The following is a 21,176-nucleotide window of genomic DNA, read 5'->3' as shown; positions in this document are numbered from 1 at the left end:
TAAAGGAACACAGTGGGGCACCGCCTAGGACCGGTCACTGCCAAAACCGCCACCGGGAGCTTAAACCGGTTTATGGTGCACCTAACCTTTATGCTTACTCTTACCCCCACCATGTTCCAAAGTCATAGGACAGTGTAAATAAAAGTTATACCCGCCAGGTGAAACCCTAACATACGCAATGGCAACAGAAGGCATGTTATGTAAAACACAAAAAAATTATTGTATATTTATATAAAAAGCCATCCTTATGAACCTAAAACGCATGTACTCAATGCCTTTGCAGAAGACAGGGCAACAAGAGAAACACCCTTAAGGGCCTGACGAAACAGGCAAGAAGACAGAAATTAAAATAGCTCAGTCCCAGTCGGATTTAAGAACTACCTGTCGTAGAGTCCTCCACCTGTTCCGTCAGACACAATCAAAGAGGAAAGCGTAGCGTCCAACTGTAAAAGGGCTGAACACCAAACATGCGGTGTGTCTCAAAACCTAGCTTTACAAGTAGTCGTTTAACTCTTGTCACCCAGTTCGTTATGTTTTGGCCTTTATCATTAATATAAAGTTTGAAATTGAACTGTTGATCGTGATCGGGCCATTGGTGTAGTTGCTAGGGAGGTTGTCTCATACATGTAGATATATTAGAATTATCCAAAAGCCGACAACAAGGTTGTAGGTTCTAATCCTACCTAGGCGTATTTTTACCGAATTTTCTTGAAACATTTTCTTATATATTTTGTCTTCTTTGATATTGATCAGTTTTGATACATTGTATGCTATGATTCAGTATGTCATAAAGGTATGCCTAAGACAAAAGTTGTGACATATTAATATACATATTTTGTATATGTGTGCATTTTATATGTTGCTTGTATTAATGGAGCGGGATATTGCAAAAATACTTCAGTTGATGATTCAAGCATCAGATTTACAGAATAGTTACTACCTGGCACTTTAACATAAGATCAAGACCTACTTGAAATTGTCATTTTCAAGAAGGCCGCCACTAAAATAAAATAGCCGCCATTTTAATATATTTTTCAATACTTTATTTGAGGTAAGCATGTAACACAATAAAATGATAACATTTTTTTTATCTATACACTATCGTTTCATTTAAGAACACAATACCAATCTGTAGTATGCATATTCTTTTAATTTGTAATCAATTTTGTAAGTCTACTCTCATGGGCGTAGACATCTCAACACTTAGTTTTTATAACTTACAGTTTTTCTTCGAACAATGGTTAAATCTGAAGCTCATCACCAACCAGATTACATTCAATGCAATAAATTAACATCGTTAGAAAATCTGTCTTATAAACCACGAAAGGTAAAGAAATAGAGCAGCTAGAGCACTTGCACAGTCGAGAGCAGTATGTTCTTATAATGCAAATCTTAAGAAACTGCAACTGTTGATTTACTATATATACCCATGAAACTGACGCATCGGAAATCGTATTCTAACCGGAGCAAAAAGAAATGCATATTCTGCATTTAGTCATTTTCTTGACAGTTGCAAGAACAATGTGCTGTGTATAACAGACCTGAGCGGTGGCACTTGCAATTTCTAGTACAAAAAATCCTTTTGCAGCCACACTTTTGAAGCTCCTGGCTGCATTCAGCTACAGCAGACAACTTCGTCCAATTAAGGATCCACACATTGTTCTACTTCAGCCATCCCCAGATTGACGGAGGTGGCAGTTGCTGCATGGTAACAGTTGCCTGACCCCAGACTTGACCTACCTGAAAAAAATCTCGTTTAATGTGTTTTTCAGAACACCTTTTGTTGGTGGAATCGCATTATACGCTCTTTGTTTCCGGGCAAACAAATCAAGTCGAGCTTCATCCACATTGCATGTCGTGTTTGATCGATCATACAAAATAACTAAATAAATTCTAATGTATCCATTTCCGACTTAGTTGTTGTGACTTTGGCAGCGCTGAGACTACGGAATACTTCACAAGTTCAGTAGCTGTTTTACACACATTCCATACCTACCATGCAGATTTCTTACCCTTGCTGACAAATGCAGAAACAGTGTCGCAACCGGTAAAAGCATGAAAATATGGCAATGCATTTGAACGAGTATCAAGTGATCTATAAACATTATGAATCGGAAGAAAATCTAAAAGCTAGCCACAAAGCATCAATATTCAAATCAGGGTACACTGCTATAGCAAGAACTAACTCACAATTGTAATTTTTCAGTTTTCTATCAATGAGGCATGCTTTGCATGAATAAACATTTACGAGTGTCGGCTTCTTCGTGATTACATGGAGCATATATCTAAATTGCAAGCAATATCGGCAATTTTTGTTGCTATAATCATTTTATTGGTTTGCGCGGTTATGATTATACCCCTAGATACTAGTATCTGGAGGCTATACTGGATTCCGGTCCGTCCGTCCTTCTGTGAAAGGAATTTGTCTAGGCTATTTCTCAGTAATTATTTGCCAGTTTTAATCAAACCTTGTCATTATTACCAGTACCAAGCCTAGTTATGCATGTGTGAAGCGGTCTCTATTTGGATGATTTTTCACTTAGTTATGACCCTTTATTAATTCTTTCTTTGTATGTATTTGGGAAAAAATTGTCCGGGCTATTTCTGGGTCATCATATGCGAGACTTTTATCAAACCTTGTAATTATCATTGGTACCAAGTAAAGTTGTACAAGTGCAAAACATGTTCCATTTAAATCATATTTTACATATCTATGGCCCTTTAATTTTTTTCTTCATATGTACATGGAACAATTTTGTCCACGCTACTTCTCAGTCATTGTATGTCAGACTTTCATCAAACCTTGTCGGGAAAGAGTTTCTTAAAAAGCTTATTAGTTTTCTACTCGATCCCTAGCTTTTGTAAATATGAATTGTAATTAAATGCTATTTGATTAATAAATATTGTTTAAACCAAATCTTGTTATTATTATCATCGGTACAAAGTGTAGTTATGCATGTGCGAAGCACGTGTTATCTGAATGAGTTTTCACTAAGTAATGGCTCTTTATTTCTTTATTTGTTAAGATTTATATTGGAAAAACTTCAATAATTTTATAACATATTTCATATGCTGTTAAGTACAACTAGTTGGTGACCCTTCTTGATATAATAAAATAAAAACGTGGAAAAACACAGGTCACCCAACACGACATAAACGAAAATGTTGCAGGCTCGGTTTGATTGAGCATGTTCATGAACTGTAGTGCAAATGCAAGCTACCGTCCACACCCTCTAGCCCGGGTTGAGCAGAACTCAACATTTACACATGTTATAAGTACCAGAATGTAATTTAGAGATATCCGCAGATGTATTCATACGGCGGTGCACATAGAACCTTCAATGATAAAAGAGTGCAATTCCATGAGAAGCGGCATATGATCCCCAGATAAAAAAAAATGGCTGTGCCCTAAACGAGTAAACAATGGGCAAAACTAAACAAACTGGAATTTAGAGAGAAGGTCTGTGGTTATGGAGCCTGCATATCACAGAAACTGGCAAAAGACAAGATTAATAAGCAGATTACATGGTCCTTATACTATGACCTTGACCTACTGACTTACTTTCTTCCTTTTTTTTAAGATATTGCCATAACATTTGGACCACGTGTACAGTTTTGAACACACATCTCAAAACTGACTTTCAGTGACCTTGATTTTGACCTACTTTCTTCTTTTTAAGGTACAGCAATGAAATTTGGAGATCTAATACAGTTTTACACAACATGTTTTGTACATCTTTGTATATTTTCTCACTTTAAAATATACAAATGAATCATATTTTCAATACCCCTGTTCCTCTGACAATAAGCTGCTGTCTGGGGATATTCATCACCATTAGTGATAGGTTTTGTTTTATCCGCAAGAAAACTAAATAGTCCAGTTTTATTTTTATCGCATCTAAGAACGCTATTCCATGCTTTAGGAGGACTGCTTCTAAACTATTTTCGACATTATCAAATGTTTGAAATAGAGCACAAACAAAAGCATCAAAACTCAAACTTACAATGATAGATACAAATTTGGTATGTTAATACAAAGTATGTACTACTATAACTTAGCAATGAAAGTGGAAAACTCAAACTGGGTGGTATTAAAAACGCTATTTTAAAGTCTGGATGTCGGCCATCTTAAATTGGTCGATATTTAAAAAAAGCGGCATAAAAATAAAACTAACAGCATACAGATCAGCTCAGGCGGAAAACACGTTCTACTCGATCCTCGGAGGATGGCTTAAATGGGTACCAAGGCTCCGACTCGACATTTCTGCGAGTCAGCCATTTTCCGTCAAGGAATTTCGCTATCTTACTCCGAAGATTTATGCGGAGTCACTCGAAGGAATTCTTCGGAATGACTCGAGATGAAATCCAGTTAGCGAAATACACACCTGTATTGGTTTCTTTTGTTTCCGAGTCACTTGACATCACTTGACGCAATTCCTTTGGGTGACTCCGAGACGTATAAACAATTACCTGGAGAAATTGAAATTGGTCTTCGGGTAACTTTGAGGACAGATTTCACATTACCCGGAGCAGGATAATTATATTTTAATAGCTATACGCGAAAAAGACAGTACTTGTGAATAAAAATAATAATAGTATCTTTTATTTTACATTAAAATAAACCAGATTTTTCACTTATAATATGACTGTTATGACGTTTTGATTGGATACGGCAGTAATTTCTTTCTCCTATTTATTATTCCTTCCAAATAAATAAAAGAAAGACCATTTTTAGGGATGGGAACGAATACGGAAATCAATATTCGAATATTCGGTTTGCAATATTCGAATATATTCGAATAATCGGTTGCTTTGAATTCTTATTAAGTGACTGGCATATACACAATGTAATCCTTTGTTTCAAGCGTGAATCGTCGTACGTGATAAGGCCTAAAACTTATTGTTTCGGGTAACCCGACCCTACCAGGTTAAACCCGCCGACCCTAGCGTTTTATTTAACGATTCTGTCAGTAATATCATGAATATGTTTATCAAATGACACCAAAAACTCAAATCGATAAAATAGCAGGTCATCCCACGTGTCGCGCTGTTGTATCACCGCCGCCATTTTGAAAATTTTCAATCGGCGATTAAAAAGCAAGTAATGTAGAATTTATCCTCCTTCAACATGATCTTATGCATCAATCATAATTATGTTATTTCTTGATTTTATTATAAAGCATATCAAAATATATTTCGAATACGGCCGATTGCAGATGAAAACCGACGGTCTGAAATGTCGTACAAAATATTGAAAAAAGATCGATGATATCTACAAGTCTGGTATTGTTTTCAAATAACAAGAGATGTCACTATTAATGACAAATGCCCCCGAAGCGTGCACAAGAATGCTACAATTGTCTGCGCAAAATATGCCAGAATTGTATATGGGATGAATCATTTTGTGTCATTGACCTTGACCTGAGAGACCCGGGTCGTAAGCGTGACACACCCTCTCAATATGGTTAACATTTGTGTAAAATTATTTTCAAATCCCTTGATAAATGGCAGAGTTAAGGACCAGACAAGAAACAGACCATGTTAACTGTTAACTTCTAAGTGTGACCTTGACCTTTTAGCTAGGGTTCTAGGTCTTGTCCATGACACGTCATCTCATTATAGGGAACACTTATGCGAAGTAATTTTAAAATCCCTTCATCGATGGCAGAGTTATGAACCGGACAAGAAACAGACCATGTTAACCTTTAAACTCTAAGTGTGACATTGACCTTAGATCTAGGGTTCTGGATTTTGTGAACATTTATGCCATGTAATTTCAAAATCCCTTGCTGAATGGCAGAGTTATGAACCGGGCGAGAAACAGACCATGTTGACATTTGTTTTCTAAGTGTGACATTGACCTCGGATCTAGGGGTCTAGGTTTTGCCCATGACACATCGTCTTATTATGGTAAAGATTTATGCTCCTTTCATGGATGACAGAATTATGGACCGCAGTTATGGACCGGACACGAAACAGACCCTGTCAACCTTGAACCTCTAAGTTTGACCTTGCCCTTAGAGCTAGGGGTCTGGGTCTCATTATGGTGAACATTTATGCCACGTTATTTGTTATTTTATAATCCATTTATGGATGTCAGAGTTACAGCCCGGACAAGAATTCGCACGCACGCACGCACGCACGCAAGCACATACACACAACCACACACACACACACACACACACGGACGGATAGTGCGATTTTGATATGCCCACTATCGGGTGCATAAAAATACACTAAAATATGCTGTTGTTTTTTTGAAAACCTACCGGCATGGGGTTACAAGTGCTATGACTAAGGCGGTTGTAGAAAAAAAAGAGAACACAAATAATTTGATAATATCTTATCCCAATGCGGCACCACATCATCCTTTTAAGATCACGTTTAACTAATGCTTTACTTTATACCATCTGGTATGTTGTCAATAATGTGATGGCTGATCTCAGAGGGACTTTATTTTATTCACATTGACTTGTTCAAAACGTTGAACAAAGGGTAAGTGTAAGAATGGAAGAATTGTAAATTCTTAACGCTTGAAAGCCCCACTCTCCTTTACGCAAGTTTTAACCGTTCCAAGGCGGTACTTATATTTTCAACTTGCTTTTTGTCCATTTCATTTGATATGTTGTACTTCCAATTACATCTCTCGGCCCCTTTGAGTCCTAGCCCATTTTTATGCCCACCCGTTTTACTTACCTTTTCCTCTTCCCGCGTTTTATTCCATCCCCATTTGTTTTATATCTTTCATAATATCTCTCTATTATATCTGTACATGTTTACGGGTATTTGAACCAACCCTTCTGTTTCTTTCCTCTCCACACTACAGTTTCTATTTGTGGTTGGCCAACTTTGCGATATGTGGCCTTCACCTCTTAGTGAGAAGACTCTTCTCTCAATGTAATAGGAGAATGGCGGAGAAATATACTCTTAAGTTGAACCTTTCATAGACACGGAAAACCATTTAAAGGACTTAATACATTAATGACTAGCAAACGTTTGGCATTAATTCATTGATATCCATCATACATTTTTGTTGTATAGTTTGATTAATCTATACGAGACTTTTCCATAATTGAGCCGCGCCATGAGAAAACAAACATAGTGACTTTGCGACCAGCATGGATCAAGACCAGCCTGCGCATCCACGCAGTCTGGTCAGGATCCATGCTGTCCGCTTTCATAGTCTAATCTAATTAGAGAAACCGTTAGCGAACAGCATGGATCCTGACCAGACTGCGCGGATGCGCAGGCTGGTCTGGATCCATGCTGGTCGCAAAGCCACTTTGTTGGTTTTCTCATGGCGCGGCTCAATTACTTATTTCATTCTTTCCCATGCAAGAATCGGATAAAGCTTGAAATCTGATATTCGTGTAGACACACATATACATGTATTATATTCATACGCCTTTGAGACAAGATATGAAATAAAATAATCAGCATTTTTATTACCGTCTAATCCAAGCAATTTACAAAACAGTTTCATAACGCAGCGACTATGTTGTACAAAACAGGAAGATTCTAAATCCATACTATATAAATGATAACAAATGATATAACAATAAGCTCAATTAACCTTTGAGTCAAACTTGAAGTACAGCAGTTGCATACTCTTGTTTCGTATTATACTTTATACAATTCAATACAAAGGTTTACAAAACTTGTGCTAGCAATCAATTTAAGTCGTAAAACAGCGGGAAATTAGCCTTTTCAAAAGTGTGTTTCTTTTTAACTTTATCTTTTGAAACTTATTGAGGTACACAAGACTCTACTCTGGTTTGTAATGTTCGAGCAGTGATTTAGACATTAGTTCTGGGAATCAAAATGTCTAATTTTGAATAGCTGTCACTTAAAGTAATATCGCAGCAGGTAGTTAACATGTACTTAGACAAAAGATCAATAGACAGAAAATACAACAAACGTTTTTGAACGATAATTATGACTATACACTGCAAAAGAACATCAGCTTTCACTCGTAATAATTATTCTAAACATGTGACACCCTAAAACACGTGAGGCTTCACTTGTTTAGAATAAGCAAGCATTTAAGGCATGAAAGCACTTTGTATCAATAACTCAATTACATTATCTTAAATGCTTATTCTAAATTTAAAAGTATATATCTCTTTTAAATTATAATATAATTTATGTAAGCTTTCCTTAAATAAGGATGACAAAGAGCTTTAAGGGAATAAGATATGATACAGCAAGTAAGATTTAAATATCTAAGTCTCTTTAAAACATGTATAGCCTGACCGAAGATAGAGTCTATCATATGCCTTGAATAATAATGTAAATCCATATAATATTTTTACATTCCTTTGTCATCTCATCATTATTTGAGCCGCGCCATGAGAAAACCAACATAGTGGCTTTGCGACCAGCATGGATCCAGACCAGCCTGCGCATCCGCGCAGTCTGGTCAGGCTCCATACTGTTCGCTTTTAAAGCCTATTGGAATTGGAGAAACTGTTAGCGAACAGCATGGATCCTGACCAGACTGCGCGGATGCGCAGGCTGGTCTGGATCCATTCTGGTCGCAAAGCCACTATGTTGGTTTTCTCATGGCGCGGCTCATTTCTAGTCTTAGGTCACATGACTTTATCAGTTGTTTCGTGTAATAACAACAACTGTTCTAAGACTTAAAAATGAATCTAGAGCTATCACTAATTGTGATTCATACCCCTACTAAAAGCCTTGTTAGAAAAGTACATAATACTCGCTACTTCTCAGTGCACCTTTTATGTTTAGTCTCGGAAATATTTTAACTTATATTTCTTTTATTTTTCAGTTTATTAAAGTATTGAAAAGAACTACAATAGTGCAGATAATTTTATCATTATCCAGGACAGATTTTTGGTAAATGTGTCTTTCAATTCTTCTTAATGCCATGTGTATATCGAAATCAATTCAGTGAAATTATGTCATTCAATACTGAAAATATGAAATATTAAACACAGCTACAAAAAGGAGACAATTTTGTATAAAAAGCAGGTATGGACTTGTTATGTTAACTTATTTTTTATGGTGTTAAATCATATTAAATTCCCTATGGTGAAGTTATTCCTTCTCTTTGTTTTTAAAAAGGTGAAAAAAGGCAGATGACTTTTAAATTACCGTTATTCATGGCTGGGTTATGGTTATTGTGCATTTTGGTTCCTCTTCACATTGTCACATTAAATTTCCTTCAGTACATTAGTATCATTCTGATAAATATAAAAAATGTGAACAATCAAGGACAATTTCATAGGGAGACAATTTTGTAAACGATTCCAGTGAAATAACTCAGCTGGTTTCAATGTTGCAGGAAAACAATTATTTTGCCAATAACCAAAGTCCAAAATGATGAAGGACATTTACAAAGTGCAAAAAGGAAAGTAATTCTTTAAAAATATATCATCATTTACTAGCAAAATTCTCAAATTTTACATCTCTGTGTTACTAAAAATATATCGATCTGAAAGTGTTTCTAATTTCAGACTACTTCCAGTATAAGATATTAACAAAATATCGGGTTATCTCTTGCGTTCTGTGTACGTTTTGAAAAAGTTTTATTTTATTAGCATTTGACACAGTGGTTTTAGATATCATATAACAGTAAAGATCCATATGACGTCTTTCAAGGAAAATGAAAGTGATATAAACATAATTCCAACGGTGTATTGAAACAAATTAATAGACGCTTGTCTGGTATATTAACTGAGAAAAGAGAAAATAAAATCTACAAATTCTTTCTGACGTAAAGAACGCAAACAATCAAAACATAGCAGATATGGTTTTACTGAATCTATTCATGAGAGGTAATGAATTGTGCAACATCCCTCACGTCCACTAGCAGCTGCTTATGCGGCATGACATTATTGAAACAAGAGGGCCATGATGGCCCTATATCGTTCACCTGTTATCATTGCACTTGAGAACAAGAAGGTACTCAGAAAAAAATCTAATTCCAAAGGACAGGAACAACAAAGGGAAGAAATTTAACCAAAAAGAAAAAGAATTCTTACAAGGTACAGATATGTCAAAAAACACCTAAAAATTGGAGGTACCATCCATGTTGTACCACAGAAAAGTGGTGTCGGTTTTCCCTACGGCCAATATAAAAAAGTTACTAAAAATAAGCTATTTATAGTAACGTAAAAGGGAAGTAATTAAAAAAAATTATTGTAAGTGAACAAAAGAAGGATCTGCCATATAAATCTGTTGACATAAATGAAATTTCAGATCAGTATCTTCATAAGTTACGGAGATATACCTATTTTAATTTGAAATAAAAGGAGGTAATTTGACATAAAATCAGTCCATAGCTATCTACATATACAAGTGTGTGTAGTGGCATATTACAGCTAAAATACATATACTTCAGGAAGTGTGTAAACTCAAATGTACATTGCTATGCAATTAATTAAAGGTTACAAATACAAATTATGCATACCAGGTTATGGACCTTAATGCACCATATGTCACAGCAATATCTCAGCACAGCATAGCACACACACACACACACTGCTAACTGGTTAGAGGTCTGTAAATGATTAAATGGTTTATAGTGCAAATAGAGAATGAGACAGTGATATAAGAAAGTGATATTATAAAGCAAAATATTAACTGTCTAAACAGAATGAGCCAATAGCATAAAAGATAAAATCATTACTAAGCACTTTATGGGACCATTGAATTGATAATTACAAACTGTAGTGAGTGAAATAAAAAACCTGTATTTAATCCAATATTAATTCAACTGTTTTAAAATAAAAAGCTCAATACATGTATTCAAGGATATAAATTAGCAGGGGCTTAGTAGCCCATGGCCCCTAGATTTTGGGCTGGGTCCCTAAATTGTTGGAGAAAATGCCCATATACTTAATGTTAAACATTTATTTTTGACAGTCTGGGTCCCTAAAAAAATAGCTAGTTTATATTCCTAGTATTCAGTTACATGACTATACAGACAGTCAGACAATGACCAGGTATCTAATGAATCCAATGATATTAAAGCATTTCAGAGGGAAAATTTTGACCTAGGGTCAAGGCACATGAATGCACACAAAACACAATAAAACTAACAAAGGGAGATAACTCTTGATTTTAAAATATTATAATCCAAACCCTTAAAATCAGGGCTGTCACATATACATCCATGTTTTAATTTATGTGTATTTAACTATTCTAAAGCTGAAAATATTATCATCATATGGGAAGTTGTTTATGAGAAACCAGCTTACATGCATTAATCTTTAATAAAATGTTCTAAATTAAAAGAGGCACAATTTTGACAAGACGGAAGCTAGAGTTACACAACTTGCCCTGTGAGGTTATCTGATGACAGCAAAGTAATTTATGAAGGCCTAGTAGTTTTTGAGACACAGGCAAAACTGTTACCAAAATCTCTAGTTTAAAAAAAGAGGCACAATTCTGACAAAATAAAAGCTAGAGAGCTCTATGTGACCTGTCTGTGAGATCAACTAATGATGAAGAAGACATGTGTGACTGACCTTTGAAAGTATTTCATAAAGTAGTGCTTGAGAAACCTGCTGGTATGTAAAACTCCTGGCACATTATTAAACATGACTGATTAATTTTTAAATTGTAGAAATTCCAGCTTTCTGCTTTCTTGTTAACATCAAAATGTAAGGAACTTAAAAGGGACAAAACTACTTTTTTAGTATGACTTTCAAGCTTTTAATGGTGACAGAAGACCCCATGTATTATTTCAGGCAAGATAGAGCAAGCACTTGTTTTAACAACCAACACTATGTAAATTAGCTGGATAACTTTCCTGCATGAAAGAATGCTATACCCCTACTGTGGGTTTCAAATGCACAGCAACAAAGGGCAACTGATACCACATCAGCTGTGAAAAGTCAAAATATTTTCAAGCAAATAAAAGGTGTACTCTATATGGACAAACAGTAGTGTGTGCTATCTGGTATGACATATTATATGATGAATTCTGAGAAGTAAAAGTGAATATGTATAGAATGTATGTCTTAAATATGCCCTACAGGTCTTAGAAAAGACAAAAATAACTTACCGTACTTTGTTTCACAATTTAAAACTCTGTACTTGCAGACCTCTAAAAACCTGTGTTGACTGCAGTTTCATACCTGAAAAAGTAAAGCTAATGTTCAAACTTATCCTGGTTTATTAAAGCTATAGTTATGACAAAATGTAATATCAGTATTATGGTCTGTCAACTGTTTTTTCAGAAACAAACAATAAAATATGCTTTAATATGAAGAATTATTAATTAAATTATTTATAATGTGCAAAAATTTTATTACTATCACTCTAAGATAAGAAGGAATATATATATTTGCTACTATAATTCAGACAAAGACATATATCTTTAGAATGAAGGAATTTTATAATTACTTCATTTTGAACATTTTATAAACTTAAATGACATTTTCATGGTTCTATATGACTGTATGAATTGTATGAATTCAAGAGGAAGAAAAAAAACTCAATGGCTTTTTTGTCACATACCACCAAGAATACCCGACTAAAATTGGACTGGGAAACAAGACGTCTGCTTTACGCCATGCTGCTATCTGCAGTTGACCGAGATTCCAGGACTTCAACTCTGTTCAACATTGTCCACTATAGATCTGTTACAAAAAAAATGTCACTGTTTAGAACTTTATTTATAATACAATATTAAGAAAACAGAAATAGTTGGTTTAATGCGACAAACTACCTTTGAATGGTTATAATGACTTTGGTTATAATTTGGCAGCCAATCTTTTTTTATCATGAACATAACTATAACTAAATATAAATTTCTTGCTATTTCCTATTTTTTATAATTGTTATCTCAATAATAACTCATATATTTGTCATAGGTTTAAATATCTGCTTAACAGTTTAAAAGGTATTATGGATTCCATTCCTTTTATTACCTATGTTTATGACTTTGACAGTTGACTTGCAAAATCTCAGTTTGTGCATAAGCCCATGTATGCAGCACTCTGTCCCAAAAGTTTGCCTTGAGCAGTGTTTTTTTTCAGGTCTGGTTACTGCACTGAGCAGTATTGTTGTCTGTAATTTCTTCTGGCATTCTGCAACATAAATAGTTTTAAAGACATTATAATAAACTGTGATACCAAGCTTGTGTGATAAGAATGTTTCATTTGTAACTTACATTGCATGACATATGTAATATCACAAATATGTCAAATCAAGATTTCAAGCCAGATACAAAACCCCTAGAGGACTCTCGACTAGGCATTGGGTTACCTGATGACTATCATGCAGGCTAGGTGGCTTTCAGTTAATTTATTGGAGGGCAAGAGAATTCCTTGACTTTATTATCCAGTAAACATATGTTCAATACAGACAGGTCATATTAGTTGTGTAGTTGAATAAGCGGTTCTCGTATCGGGTGGCCTCGGTAGCTCAATTGGTAGAGCGTTGGCATGGTAAGCCGAAGGTCCGAGGTTTGAATCCCCGTCGATGCTGCACATTTTTCCTGAGACTGTTACATTTGGCGGCTCGTCCAGGATGCTCACCCTTGGAGCCCATGCAGGGCAAAGCAGTTTGGATGGGGTGTGAATCTAAATTCAGTTAACAGTCTGCAGCAGACATTGGCCAGGAGTGCTAATGTCTCGCAATAAGAGGGAAGGTGTGTAGCGGTTCTCGTATCGGGTGGCCTCGGTACCTGTAGCTCAGTTGGTAGAGCTTTGGCATGGTAAGCAGAAGGTCCGAGGTTTGAAACCCGGTCGAGGCTGCACATTTTTCCAGAGACTGTTACAGTTGCAATACTGTCAAACATACCCTTCGATTGCAGGCATTTGTCTGTATCGAATATAGATCATTGATGCCTATTTAATTTAGTTTTATATGTAACAGGCTGATCATACTTCAGCCCTGACCGGTAATCGAACCCGGGACCTCTCACACCTAAGGCGGACTCTCTACCACGTCACTATAAAAGCTAGCTCAATAGCAAGGAAGTATAAGTGCACCCTTATACTCTACCCTACTACATACACCCCCTCCATTTTAGAATTCGTTCTCGAATTCCAGGAGTTTGAACCTCTATGGGACGTTCCAAGGTGTCCATTCATATCTACTCGTGAGTTATTTACGTTGGGCACCAAATGTAACAGACTGATCATACTTCAGCCCTGACCGGGAATCGAACCCGGGACCTCTCACACCTAAGGCGGACACTCTACCACGTCGCTATAAAAGCTAGCTCAATAGCAAGGAGGTATAAGTGCACCCTTATACTCTACCCACCTACATATATTAAAATTAAGTCTCATGCACATTCAGTTTCTTTTATTATATAGATGATAAAAAACACTGATACGAAGTAAATAGGGTACGAGTCGACCCCAAATAACCGTTGATGATGAATGTCTGCAATATCGACACTAATAAAATTATACCTAAATAACCGAATATTTCTACAATAATTATTACCAGCATGTCCCTCCAATTGATCTGTCAACACAGGAAACAGCGAAGATAAACAGAATTTATGTGCTCAATATTTCCTTTACACTCGCTTCCGCTTCGTGTCGCACTGACCCAAAGCGCGTGCTTTTGTATGATCGATGACGTAGTTCATCCACTGTTGTGCAACATGTACACGGAAAATCAAGTTTTACTGCTGAACAATCTGCAATATTTTCGACAGAAAGTTTCGTCGTGGTTGCTCAAACGGATGCCGCCATTTTATTTACGATATCGTAAATATTTACGAGACCCCTGACCCTCTCGTAAGTTTACGAGGATTTTATGTAGAAACTTGAGATATCGTAGCTACGATAATTTTCATAAGACACCTGCCAGACTTACGAGAACCTTGCGAGAGACTTACGAGAAAGATACGAGAAATATTCTCGTAAGTATCTTGATAAGACGGGCCCATAATTCCATTTTGATTACAATCATGGGAGGTAATCAGATATAAAATAACTCTGGAGCGTACGATATGATCTGATTCATCATGGAATCCAAGATTTATTGTTGTTGAAGATATTTTGGAAGTTTGTATCAAATAAAACCTTAAATGAAGTCTCTATATGGCTGCAAAAGCCAAAATAGCCAATTTTGGACCTTTAAGAGGCCATAACTCTGGAGCCTATGATGGAATCTGGCCAGTTCAAGAAAGGAACCAAGATCTTATGGTAATACAAGTTGTGTGCAAGTTTGGTTAAAATCAAATCATAAATGAAGCTGCTATTGTGCAGACAAGGTCAAAATAGCTAATTTTGGCCCTTTCAGGGACCATAACTCTAGAACCCATATGGGATCGGGCTAGTTCAAAAAAGGAACCGAGATCTTATGGTGACACAAGTTTTATGCAAGTTTGATTAAATTCAAATCATAAATGAAGCTGCTATTGTGCAGACAAGGTCAAAATAGCTAATTCTGGCCCTTTCAGGGGCCATCACTCTTGAACCCACAATGGAATCTTGCCAATTCAAGAAAGGAACCAAGATCTTATGGTGATACAAGTTGGGTGCAAGTTTGGTTAAAATAAAATTATAAATGAAGCTGCTATTGTGCAGACAAGGTGAACATAGCTAATTCTGGCCCTTTCAGGGGCCATTACTCTTGAACCCATGATGAAATCTGGCCAGTTCAAGAAAGGAACCGAGATCTTATGGTGATACAAGTTGTGTGCAAGTTTGGTTAAAATAAAATCAGAAATGAAACCACTATCGTGCAGACAAGAAATTGTTGATGCACGCACGGACGCACGGACTGACAACGGACGAAGGACGAAAGGTGATCACAAAAGCTCACCTTGTCACGTTGTGACAGGTGAGCTAAAAAAACTGTACTCAGTGATCCCAAAGGACCATAATATATAACTACACTAAATTTAAGACAAGAACTAGTAATGTTTTGCTTGTAAGCCATTGTTAGAACCAAAGCGTTCATCTTTTCTGGTTACATATATTTAGCAACCTTTTTCCCTATAAAGACTTTTACATAATAGTCATTACTACTTCTCTTTTATTTTTTATTTATTTATTTAATTATTTATTTTGTTTGGTTTAACGTCGCACCGATGCAATTAATAGGTCATATGGCGACTTTCAATGTTTGACGGTGGAGGAAGGCCCAAAGTGCCCCTCCGGGCCTCATATTTCATCATGAGCGGGCACCTGGGTAGAATCACCGACCTTCCGTAAGTCAGCTGGATGGCTTCCTCACATGAAGAATTCAATGACCCGAGTGAGGCTCAAACCCACATCGATGAGGGGCAAGTGGTTTGCCGTCAGTGGCGTTAACCACTCGGCCACGGAGGCCCCCTTCTCTTATATACACAAACCTGTCTATATAAACCACCATAGGAAATGAAAAATGCAGTCTTTGTTGATAAATGGGTCTCTCAACACGGGGAAACCGGAAATACGATAAAGGCCTATGTAAGAATGCTTACTGTAGTATCCTTTAGTCGGAGATGCTGTTTAGCACAGCTTTGACTGTACTTCTTATAAAAATATTAGCCCCGACAACTTTGGAGGGACAAAAACTACCCGTAACCTTAACAACATTCTGTATGAAAATACATTCGATAATATACTCCTGATAAATATATACCAGACCTCGTCTAGACCATAACATTTATCTCATTTAAAACTGCTCAGAACCGCCAATCGTTTTCTCAAAGAATGGCATCAGTAATGAAGAAATCACTGTTCGTCTTCCTGAAAGTGAAATCTTGTTGATCACCTCTCTTCCATAGTTAAACTCTTAAAAGTATTAATGAAATCTATTTCTTCAATTAATGTTTCAATCAATTTTCTTAAAACGAGGATTGACAAGACGTGTTTGTCCTAATATTGTTGTTATTATTTATATACAACTAAAACTTTGTTTTCAACAAGAGCTGTCACTAATGGTGACAAATGTCCCCGCAGCGCCTTGACCTTTGACCTGGTGACCTTGACCTTTGATCTCGTGACCCCAAAGTCAGTAGGGGTTGTGTACTCAATAAATACTATCAGTATGTGAAGTTTGAAGGTCTTAGGTTCAGTGGTTCGCGAGAAAAGTGCCTTCATGCTAAAAGTTAACATTGGACCATGTGACCTTGACCTTTGACATGGTGCCCCAAGGTCAGTTGGGGTCGTGTACTTAATAAGTACTATCAGCATGTGATTTTTTAAGGTCCTTGGTGCAGTGGTTCGCGAGTAAAGTGCCTTCATGCAAAAAGTTAACATTGGCCCCTGTGACCTTGACCTTTGATCTGGTGACCCCAAAGTCAGTAGGGTTTGTGTACTCAATAAGTACTATCAGCATGTGACGTTTGAACGTCCTGAGTGCAGTGGTTCGCGAGTAAAGTGCCTTCATGCAAAAAGTTATCATTGGCCCCTGTGACCTTGACCTTTGATCTGGTGACTCCAAAGTCAGTAGGGACCGTATACTCAGTAAGTATTATCAGCATGTGAAGCTTGAAGGTCCTGGGTGCAGTGGTTCGTGAGTAAAGTACCTTCATGTATAAAGTTAACATTGGCCTCTGTGACCTTGACTTTTGACCTGGTGACCCCAAAGTCAGTAAGAGTCGTGTACTCAATAAGTACTATCAGTATATGATGTTTCAAAGTCCTGGGTGCAGTGGTTCGTGAGTAAAGTGCCTTCATGCAAAAAGTTAACATTGGCCCCTGTGACCTTGACATTTGACATGGTGACCCCAAATTCAGTAGGGATCGTATACTCAGTAAGTACTATCAGCCTGTGAAGTTTCAAGGTCCTGGGTGCAGTGGTTCGCGAGTAAAGTGCCTTCATGCATAAAGTTAACGTTGTGACGAACGAACGAACGAACAAACTAACGAACGGACGGACAGTTGAAAACTAATATGCCTCCCTTCGGGGGTATAAAAAATAAATTCTTAAATTTGTTGCATAAAACAGGCGCAAATAAAAATGAACAAAATATAAAAAAGGTATCACATTTACGCCAAAAGCAAGCTGTTAATCCGTAATGACGACCTCTGCCAATTATGCGTTGCAATTCTCCTTTAATTGGACATCTTTTGACATGCACCCGACACATTTACGCCTGTTGCAAATTGTTAATTCGTAACCGTGGAACCTGCCAATTATACATTGCTATTTTCTTGTTAATTGGAAATCTTTTGATACTCGATAAATAAACAAGACAGAACAAACGGTATTATTCTACTGAATTAGCATGCTTATATTGCCCAGAATCAATGATACTTATTTTGAAAAAGAAAGAAAGAAGAAATAACATACAATAACTTACGAATATTCGAATTTGATTTTCATATTCGATTATTCGATCGATTTTCGAATATTCTTATATTCGAATATTCAAATATTCGTTCCCATCCCTAAGGTCCATTTTCAAAATGAAAAATAGTCATTTCTCCTATGATTGTCATTATTAAGATCACTTTTCTTAAACGGCCATTATCTACTTTTATATAGGTTTTAAATTTAGTCCATTTTACATAAATTTATTTCTAAATTTAATTTGCACTGTCAGAAACTATTTCAATATAATGTTTAACTAATCACTATTCTTTATAGACAGTTATTTGAAAGTTTGTTTAGTTTTATATAATTCTGAAATTAAGTCTATTTTTTAGTTTTTGTGATCGCTCGATGTCCATCGTCTGTCTGTCGTATGTCAACATTTAGCTTGTGTACGCCATAGAGGTTGTATTTTACAATTGATCTTCATGAAATTTGGTCAGAATGATTGCCTTGATAAAATCTAGGTCAAGTTTGCATATGGATTATTTGGGATCAAAAACTAGGTCACTAGGTCATATCAAAGAAAAACATTGTGTATGCAATAGGGACTGCATTTTACATCGGATCTTCATGAAATTTGATCAGAATGTTTGTCTGGATAAAATCTAGGTCAAGTTCGAAAATGGGTCATCTGGAGTAAAATACTAGGTCAACCGGTCAAACAAAAAGAAAAATCTTGTGTATAAAATAGTGGCTGCATTTTACACTGGATATTCATAAAATTTAGTCAGAGGCTGAAATAAATCGTTTACAGGCATATGTTTGAACTCTTTCAGTATGTTCCATTCGGTGAAGTCCCCATATCTCGGATCCATATATAATTTTTACATTAAACAATTTGAAAAACACATGTCTTGGCATAGGCATTAGGTGATTTAAAAAGGACAATAGTGATATTAAAACCCTTTTAACTTTCACAGCCATATTCTCTGACATTTTAAACAATGACATTTTACTCGTGAGAAAAAGTCCAACATAGTTGAATCCATTTACCACTTCAAGTTTATTACCCTTATAAAACCACTTCTCATGTTTCGAACGTTGTCCACCATTTTTAAGAAACCACTAGTTTAGATTTTTGGACATTGAGTGTTAGCTTCCAGTCTCTACAATAGATACATAGTACATCAAGCTCTGAAAATTGATCACAATGTTTGCCTGGATGAAATATATGTCATATGGGTCATCTGGGATCAAATACTAGGTCACAAGATCAAATCAAAGAAAACCCTTTTTGTATGCAATAGTGGCTCTATTTTACACTGGATATTCATGAAATTTGTTTAGAATGTTTGTCTTGATAAAATCTAGGTGGACTTCAAATAAGGGTCATCTGGGGTCAAAAACTAGGTCACCCAGTAAAATCAATGAAAAACATTATGAATGCAATACGGGCTACATTTTGGCAGGATGTTCATGAAATTCAATCAACATGTTTGCTTTGACAAAATCTAGGTGAAGTTCAAATATGGGTCATATTGGGTCAAAAACTAGGTCACCTAGTCAAGTCAAAGAATAACGTTGTGTATGCAACAGGGGCTGCATTTTTACTGGATGATCATGAAATCTGGTCTGGAAAAAATCTAGGCCAAGTTCCAATATGGGTCATCTGGGGTAAAAAAGACTAGGTCACCCGGTAAAACCAAAGAGAAACCTTATGTATGCAATAAGGGCTGCATTTTACACTGGATATTCATAAAATTTAGTCAGAATGGTTGCCTTATTGTCCGTCGTCCGTCGTCTGTCTGTCGTCTGTCAACATTTAGCTTGTGTATGCGATAGAGGATGTATTTTACAACTGATCTAAATGAAATTTGGTCAGAACGATTGCCTTGATTAAATCTAGATAAAGTTCGAATATGTTTATATTGGGTCAAAAACTAGGTCACCTAGTCAAGTCAAAGAATAACGTTGTGTATGCAACAGGGATCAAAAACTAGATCGCTTGGTCAAATCAAATAAAAACCTTTACTATGCAATGGGGACTAAATTTTACTCTGAATCTTCATGAAATTTAATCACAATTTTTTTCTGGATAAAATCTAGGTCAGGTTTTAATATGGGTTATCTTGGGTCAAAAACTAGGTCATCCGGTCAAATGAAAGAAAAACCTTGTGTATGCAATAGTGGCTGCATTTTACACTGGATATTCATAAAATTTGATCAGAATGTGTGTCTTGATGAAATCTAGAACGATGGTAAACAAGGGTTATCTGGGGTCAAAAACCAGGTCACCCAGCGAAATAAAAAACATTGTAAATGCAAAAGGGGCTACATTTTAGACAGGATGTTCATGAAATTTGATCAAAATGTTTGCTTTGATGAAATCTAGAACAATTTTGAATATGGGTCATCTGAGGTCAAAAACTAGGTCACCAAGTCAAATCAAAGAATAACATTGTGTGTTCAATAGGGGCTGTACTTTTTACTTGATTTACATGAATTTTCAACATAATGTTTGTCTTGATGAAAATCAAAGAAAAACTTTGTGTATGCAATAAGGGCTGCATTTCTCAGTGGATCTTTATGAAATTTGACCAGAATGTTTGACTTGATAAAAGCTAGGTCTAGTTCAAATATGGGTTATGCTGGATTAAAAACTAGGTCACCTTGTCAAATCATATAAATTCCTTGCCTATGCAAAAGGGGTCGCATTTTAAGCAGGACATTCATTATATTTGATCAAAATGTTTCTTTTGATATAATCTAGGGCAGGTTAAAATATGGGTCATCTTGAATAAAAAAGTAGGCCACCCGATCAAATCAAAGAAATAACTTGTGTATTTATTAGGGGCAGCATTATAGACTGGATATTCAATAAATTTTATCAGGCTGTTTGTCTAGGCAAAATCAATGTCAGGTTCAAATATGGATCATTTTGGGTTAAAACTAGGTCTCCCGGTCAAATCAAAGAAATAAATTATGTAAGCGTT

The 21,176-nt window shown here is 36.1% G+C and overlaps 1 long non-coding RNA gene across 2 annotated transcripts; it reads right to left on the bottom strand.

The window, feature by feature from the left end:
* Positions 1-10,412: 10,412 nt before the first annotated feature.
* Positions 10,413-14,637, bottom strand: LOC123561194 (uncharacterized). Of its 2 annotated transcripts, none has more exons than XR_006688331.2 (5): positions 14,428-14,637; positions 12,900-13,058; positions 12,487-12,608; positions 12,037-12,104; positions 10,413-10,522 (listed from the first exon to the last, which is right to left on the bottom strand). It is a non-coding gene; the product is annotated as an uncharacterized LOC123561194 (long non-coding RNA). The 2 variants fall into 2 exon arrangements; XR_008367245.1 differs by having other exon boundaries at positions 10,416-10,522; positions 12,499-12,608; positions 14,428-14,636.
* Positions 14,638-21,176: the final 6,539 nt, after the last annotated feature.

Source organism: Mercenaria mercenaria, chromosome 15 (genome assembly GCF_021730395.1).
Source record: "Mercenaria mercenaria strain notata chromosome 15, MADL_Memer_1, whole genome shotgun sequence".
NCBI classification, from domain to species: domain Eukaryota; kingdom Metazoa; phylum Mollusca; class Bivalvia; order Venerida; family Veneridae; genus Mercenaria; species Mercenaria mercenaria.
This window is presented reverse-complemented; position numbering and strand designations above follow the sequence as displayed.